The 7,286-nt window shown below is 47.3% G+C and overlaps 1 pseudogene; it reads left to right on the forward strand.

The window, feature by feature from the left end:
* Window positions 1-3,255: 3,255 nt before the first annotated feature.
* On the forward strand, window positions 3,256-3,364 carry LOC121557147 (annotated as a pseudogene).
* Window positions 3,365-7,286: the final 3,922 nt, after the last annotated feature.

Raw genomic sequence — 7,286 nt, forward strand, 5'->3', positions numbered from 1 at the left:
TCTAGCTGTCTCCTATGCCTTCGTAGACTGTGCTCAGGTATTATTTTATCAACTTGTGTTAGGTTAACTACTACTTCTGGCGGATCAGGAAGGTTTGAGTGTGTTAGGAATATGGCCCCCACAATCAGACAGCTACCTACCGTCAGGAGACCTGTGAATCCCCACCCTCGCCCTGAGAACATGTCAGACCCCGGAGGCCAACCCATTGCTTTACCTTCTATCGAACTCACACAGGGATGATCAGACAAGGTAAGGGAATCTTCGTTAAGGAGCCAACCCCCGAGCCCTCGTGGTGATCGGTTCTTTCTCCTAACTCTGTGTTTGTTCGTCAGGTGTAGCTGGGTTTACCTTTTTGCAGTGTGTGACATGCACCCAGGTGGATCTCTCAGCTATTCTGCTGGCAAAGGCAGTGACCAATATAACCTGATAGGGCCCTTCCCAACAGGCCTGCTTCCAGTTTTTCTTCTTTAGGGACTGGATGCTCACCAGTCTCCTGGTTAGATAGAGTGGGTCACCTTCTCCTTTAGTTCACCTGTGGGGCACAAAACCTCTGACATACGGGTGTGGTTAATAAATTATCTTCACACATGTTCAGCTCTCAATTTCTATTCTTGTTTTTTTTTTTTTTTTTAAGTATTTTGTCCTCTCCTTCGTATATATTTATTATTTAATCCTACCATCCCCCCTTTGACACATGATTTGCCCATGTGTCAATATTACCACCTACCTAAACAATCACTTAGGTAATATTGGTAATTCATTATCCAATTGCCATCCCTCCATTCTCTCTTTGTCACGTTGTTGATGTGGATGTGGTGGTGAAGTCAGGCGCAGGACACAGAGGATAAGTCAACATGACTTTACTGAGACTCATGAACAATACAAAGTAAATGGCCTCGAAAACACCGGAGGCGAACTAATACGCGCAATGCGTAAAATACTCTTAAACACAAAAGTACCGAACCTTGACACCAAATGACAGGCAGACAATAACACACAACTGCAAACAAAACCAAAGGAAACGTATAGGTGACATAATCAATACAGAAGACGAAACAGGTGCGACCAACTAGACAAGACCAAACAAACATCGAGAACATACAAGTGGTAGTAGCTAGTACTCCGGGGACGACGAACGCCGAAGCCTGCCCGAGCAAGGAGGAGGAGCAGCCTCGGCGGTATTCGTGACAGTACCCCCCCCCTTGACGCCGACCCCGGCCTCGGCGACGGTCAGGAGGACGCGGAGCAGGGCGCGTGGGATGACTACGGTGGAACTCCGTCAGGAGGGAGGGATCTAAAATGTCCCTCCTAGGCACCCAGCACCGTTCCTCCGGACCGTACCCCTCCCACTCCACGAGATATTGTAGACCACCCATCCGACGTCTCGAATCCACAATGGACCGGACTGAGTACGCCGGAGCCCCCTCGATGTCCAGTGGGGGCGGAGGAGTCTCTCTTATCTCTCTGTCCTGGAGTGGACCAGCTACCACCGGCCTGAGGAGAGACACATGGAACGAGGGGTTAATGTGATAATCATTAGGCAGTTGTAACTTGTAACATACCTCGTTCAATCTCCTCAGGACTTTAAATGGCCCCACAAACCGCCGACCAAGCTTCCGGCAGGGCAGGCGAAGGGGCAGGTTTCGAGTCGAGAGCCAGACTCGATCTCCAGGTGCGTATACTGGACCCTCACTGCGGTGGAGATCGGCGCTCGCCTTCTGCCTACGGATAGCCCGCTGCAGATGTACGTGTGCAGCGTTCCACGTCTCCTCAGAGCGCCGAAACCACTCATCCACCGCAGGAGCCTCGATCTGGCTCTGATGCCATGGTGCCAGAATCGGCTGATACCCGAACACACTGGAAAGGGGTCAGGTTAGTAGAGGAGTGGCGAAGAGAGTTCTGGGCCATCTCTGCCCAGGGGATATACCCGACCACTCCTCCTGCCGGCCCTGGCAATACGATCTCAGAAACCTACCCACATCCTGGTTCACTCTCTCCACCTGCCCATTACTCTCAGGGTGGAAACCCGAGGTAAGGCTAACCGAGACCCCCAAGCGTTCCATGAACGCCCTCCAGACTCTAGAGGTGAATTGGGGACCCCGATCAGACACTATATCCTCGGGAACCCCGTAGTGCCGGAAGACGTGGGTAAACAAAGCCTCAGCGGTCTGTAGGGCAGTAGGGAGACCCGGCATTGGGATGAGACGACAGGCCTTAGAGAACCGGTCCACAACGACCAGAATAGTGGTATTCCCCTGAGAGGGGGGAAGGTCCGTGACAAAGTCTACCGAGAGGTGAGACCACGGCCATTGTGGAACGGGCAGGGGTTGTAACTTCCCCCTGGGCAGGTGTCTAGGCGCCTTACACTGAGCGCACACCGAGCAGGAGGAGACATAAACCCTCACGTCCCTAGCCAATGTTGGCCACCAGTACTTAACACTAAGGCAGTGCACTGTCCGGCCAATACCTGGATGTCCAGAGGAGGGTGACATATGAGCCCAATATATGAGACGATCACGGATCTCGAGCGGAACGTACGTCCGCCCCACTGGACACTCTGGAGGAGTAGGGTCGGTGCGTAACGCCCGCTCGATTTCCGCATCGACCTCCCACACCACCGGTGCCACCAGACAAGACTCCGGCAGTATGGGAGTGGGCTCAATGGACCTCTCCTCTGTGTCATACCGCCGGGACAGGGCGTCTGCCTTACCGTTCTGGGACCCTGGGATACAAGTTATCCTAAAAACGAACTGGGTCAGAAACATGTTCCACCTAGCCTGACGAGGGTTCAATCTCCTAGCTGCCCGGATGTACTCCAGGTTACGATGGTCAGTCAGAATGAGAAAAGGGTGTTGAGCCCCCTCAAGCCAATGCCTCCACACCTTTAGGGCTTGAACCACGGCTAGCAGCTCCCTGTCCCCTACGTCATAATTTCGTTCCGCCGGGCTGAGCTTCTTAGAATAAAAAGCGCAGGGACGGAGCTTAGGAGGCGTGCCTGAGCGTTGAGACAGTACTGCCCCAATACCGGCCTCTGACGCGTCCACTTCCACCTGGAACGCTAAAGCGGGGTCCGAATCGGAGCCGAAGTGAACAGGTCCTTCAGTTTACCAAACGCCCTGTCCGCCTCAGCCGACCACTGCAAACGCACCGGGCCCCCCTTCAGCAGGGACGTGATGGGAGCTGCTACCTGTTCAGCGTCCCGTTCAGCGTGAGTGACACATTAACTTTATATAGTGTACCAAGAGTTGTTCCCTCGCTTACGGCCATACCAGCCTGAATACACCCGATCTCGGAAGCTAAGCAGGGTCGGGCCTGGTTAGTACTTGGATGGGAGACCGCCTGGGAATACCAGGTGCTGTAAGCATTTTGTTCCAGTAGGGTGTACTCTTGTGTCATGGAGCAACTACCTTTTATTTATCACCCTAATAATATCATGTATTTTTATTGGACTAAATGCAGTTTGTATGTGCTGCCCTGCCCTGATCAAATGAAATAATGGACAGTGCGTTTCCCTCAAAATGTAGGCAGTACATTCAGCCTTTGTTTTTAGTCTAGGAGACTGTCAATGTCTGTAGTCCCATTAGGGCACTATAAAATCCCTTCGATATTTTGCCTGATTCCGTTTTTTCCCCAAGTTCCCTTTTCTCCTTTTAGATTTCCCCGTTGACCGCTTGTCCCTGTTTTTGCAGGTTTCCGCTCTCAAAAGTACACATTTTTAATAGAAAAACAGCACAATTGGATGTTCTATGTCCACAACAATGTTTAAACCCTATCAGGAGGCCATTTTTGAGGTCTGGGAAAAAAGGAAGACATTTAGATTTTTGGGGTGTAGTTACCTTTAAATGCAAGCGTGCACCAGGAAGAGACCTTTAATATGCGGAGGCAGTGAAGAAAGTAGACGAAGAGGGGTCATTGGGGGGAGTGGTGAGAGTAGGAGATATGTACCAGTACAGAGGGATAGGCAAGAAAGTGATATATGTTTCTGTAAGATTGGATTTTTAGCGTTTATAGCAATGGTTATTAATTGTACTGCAGGGATGGAACGCAAGTTGAAGAAAATGGAGGTTGTGGTGGCAGCTGCAGAGAGGTATTTGGGTGTGCGAGACTTGACATCAGAAGAGTTACAGGGAGTGTTAAGTGGTGATGTCCCATCATTTCAGGTTGAGGGCATGAGGTAGGAGTAAATATATTTAAATAGTGGAGAAGGGGTGGGGTTAATTATTAGTAATAATGTTGAATTCGTGAGTGTAGTGTTAGATGGTAGGTTGTTTTATTTTTCAAGAAAAAGATAAGGGAGTTGTACTCCAGTCTAGTAGGTGGCGGTAATGCAACAAATTGGATGCCAACCGCAGTTAAACGTCATTGAAGAAGAAGCAGAAGAAGAAGCAGAAGAGACTTTTGTTTGGTTAAGCGGTGTTGCTGTAGCGCTCATGTGATTGCAGAGTTTGCCAGACAAATGGCCACTGGATTGATGTATATTATCACTGTATAATTTTGCCAGGCAGGCATAGGCTGCTTTGAAGTTAACATTTACTTGAGAAGGTTTTGGGGAAAGCCATTCCTTCCCTACCAGAAGAAGGTTATCATTAGCATCATCGCTAACGGCTACAGTGTAGACATACGTGTAGACATACGCACGCACCGCACACATGCACACAGACAGGGGCATTCCTGTGCCGTTTCAGAAAGTTTTATGGAAATACGAATCACTGATGCATTTTGTTCATGTCTTATGATTCACTTAGGCAAATGAATGCGTTTTCTAACAAGTTGAATAGATTTAGTTGATTTCCTACTAAGTTCAATACATTTTTGAATATTGTTGAATTTCGGTTGAATGTCTGGATTCCGTCCGCAACGCCTATTTTATAGGGCCCTAGTCCATGAACTTGTCATAAGTCAACATAGGACATGCCCTCTTTCCCCCCCACAAGACTCAAAAATATAGACTGGAAATGTAAGCAAGGTTAGAGCTTCTTCAGTGTGTGTCACAGTGTGGATACTTATCTGCGTCCCGTTCAGCGTGAGTGACACATTGACTTTATATAGTGTACCAAGAGTTGTTCCCTCGCTTACTGCCATACCAGCCTGAATACGCCCTTCCGGTGAGTTGAGTGAGACAGGTGCAGGTGATTAAGCTGTAAGTGAGTGTTTGGGAGAGAACTATTTGCTTGAGTTTCTTAGTTTATTGAAGGACAATTGTTTGATTTTGAATTCAATTAAGGTTAAGGTTAGTTAGTTTCCCCCCCCCCCTTGCAGTTCTGCTGCTTGGGGGTGAGTTTTTTTAGACTTTTTTTTTCTGTTTGGTTAATGACGGACAACATGGCAAAGAATAATGGAACGGATAAAGACAAAGGCAATGCACAACGGACAAAACTTGGACCTGAAGGTGGTTCAAAATACGGCAAGGAACGAACAGTGGCAGTGGAATTGATGGGAGAAGACAAGATAACGACGATGGAATTACTAAGATCAATTAAAGATGTGTGCGGAAAGGTGGTGGGGTGCAGAATAAAAGGAGAAAGGAAATATGAAGTCACGATGGGGGGATGAAAATGGAAAAGAGTGTTTAATGGATGGGTTCATGATTAAGAACACGAAGGTAATGGCGAGAGACATGATGGCAAACAAACTCATAGTCTCGTTTATGAATTTGCCAGTTTATATCGAAGACGGAGCTATACTGGATAAACTCGCGGAGCTGGGGTGTAGCTGCGGTCTCAGAAATCAGAAGGAGAGTCTGGCCGGGGACGGAAATCGTGGATGGGACAAGATACTGTAAGGTAAAGTTCACGGACACCGTGCAGTCCTTGCCGTATTCCACTAAGTTCGAGACAATGGAGGGTGGTGAATATTTCAGGGTGATTCATGACAAGCAGGTTAGGGTATGTCGCCTGTGTATTCAACCTGGACATATTTTAAAGGACTGCCCTGACTTTAGGTGTTTTAAGTGCGGAAACCAGGGACACTATGCGAGGGAATGTGCTGGAGCGAGGGATAGGGCAGTTTGCGCAGGATGTCGGAAGGGAACCGATGAGTGCAACTGTGGAGAGGTTGTAAGCAAGGAGGAGAGCCAGGACCTCTTAATAGAAGCTGATGTATCACCGGGAGGAGAAGAAGAGGATGGGGAAGAGGATGTGGAGGAAGGGGGAGAGATGGAAGAGCAAAAGGCAGACGAAATAGGGAGCAGCTTGGACTCAGAGATGAGAAGAGGGAGTTTACAGGAGGAGGGGGGGGATCGGGCTGGGTGGAGGCACTGTGGACGCGCAGATTTTGGGGGAAAGCTCAGGCCCTGCGAGTACCTCAGGGGGTGAAGACATGGAGGGGAGTTTGATTTTGACGACAATACCAGAGACGGAGAGAGATACGGGGAGCACAACGGATGTGGGAGTAAAGAACTTGAGTTGGTTGGACGAAATGGGCTTGGAGGAGATATCTGATACGGACGAAGGGGCAAAGGTAGAAAAACTAAGGGAAAGCTACAGGAAGAGGAAAGCGACGCGGGGAGAAGAAGGATAGAAGAGGAAAGAAACAGGACAAAAAGTAGAGGACAATGAAGGTATTTCTTTTCATTTTATTATTTTTTGAAATGGTTAAGTTTGTGTCCCTAAATGTAAATGGTTTAAGGACAATGGATAAATTTCAAAATATAGTTCAAATGAAGAATGTGGATATCTTATGTCTACAAGAGACGCATTGGGACAATGATTGTGTATTGAAAGTAAAACAAATATGGAGGGATTTTATTTTTGTTAATAATGGTAGAGGGAATTCTAGTGGGGTTGCTATTCTAGTGAGAAAGGATGTGGTGGATAAAGTGGTACATGTACATGATGATAATAATGGGAGAATTTTAGTTTTAGATTTTGAGTATATGGATATGAAGTTTAGAATTATAAATGTTTATGCGCCAAATAACGAAATAGAGCGCAAGGTTTTATTTGTCGAAGTGGGACGATGGAGTGTGGGAAATTGCATCGTGGTGGGGGATTTTAATGTGAAATTGGACAGATTAGATATGACAAGGGGAGCTGCTTTTAGAAATGATGCATCTAGAGGGGTTTTAAAGAAAATGATGGTTGAGAAAAAACTTATTGACATATGGAGAGATGACAATCCCGATAAACGAGAATTTTCTAGAAGGCAGGTGGTTTTAGGGGAATTAAAACACACCAGAATAGATTTGATTTTAGTTAAAGAAGATTTAAGGGATTGTATGAAAGATGTTAAGTATGTATTTACAACATTCAGTGATCATGCATGTTTAAATTTCTCGGTGGGTTTAG

This window comes from Coregonus clupeaformis, unplaced genomic scaffold (genome assembly GCF_020615455.1).
Source record: "Coregonus clupeaformis isolate EN_2021a unplaced genomic scaffold, ASM2061545v1 scaf0145, whole genome shotgun sequence".
Taxonomy (NCBI): domain Eukaryota; kingdom Metazoa; phylum Chordata; class Actinopteri; order Salmoniformes; family Salmonidae; genus Coregonus; species Coregonus clupeaformis.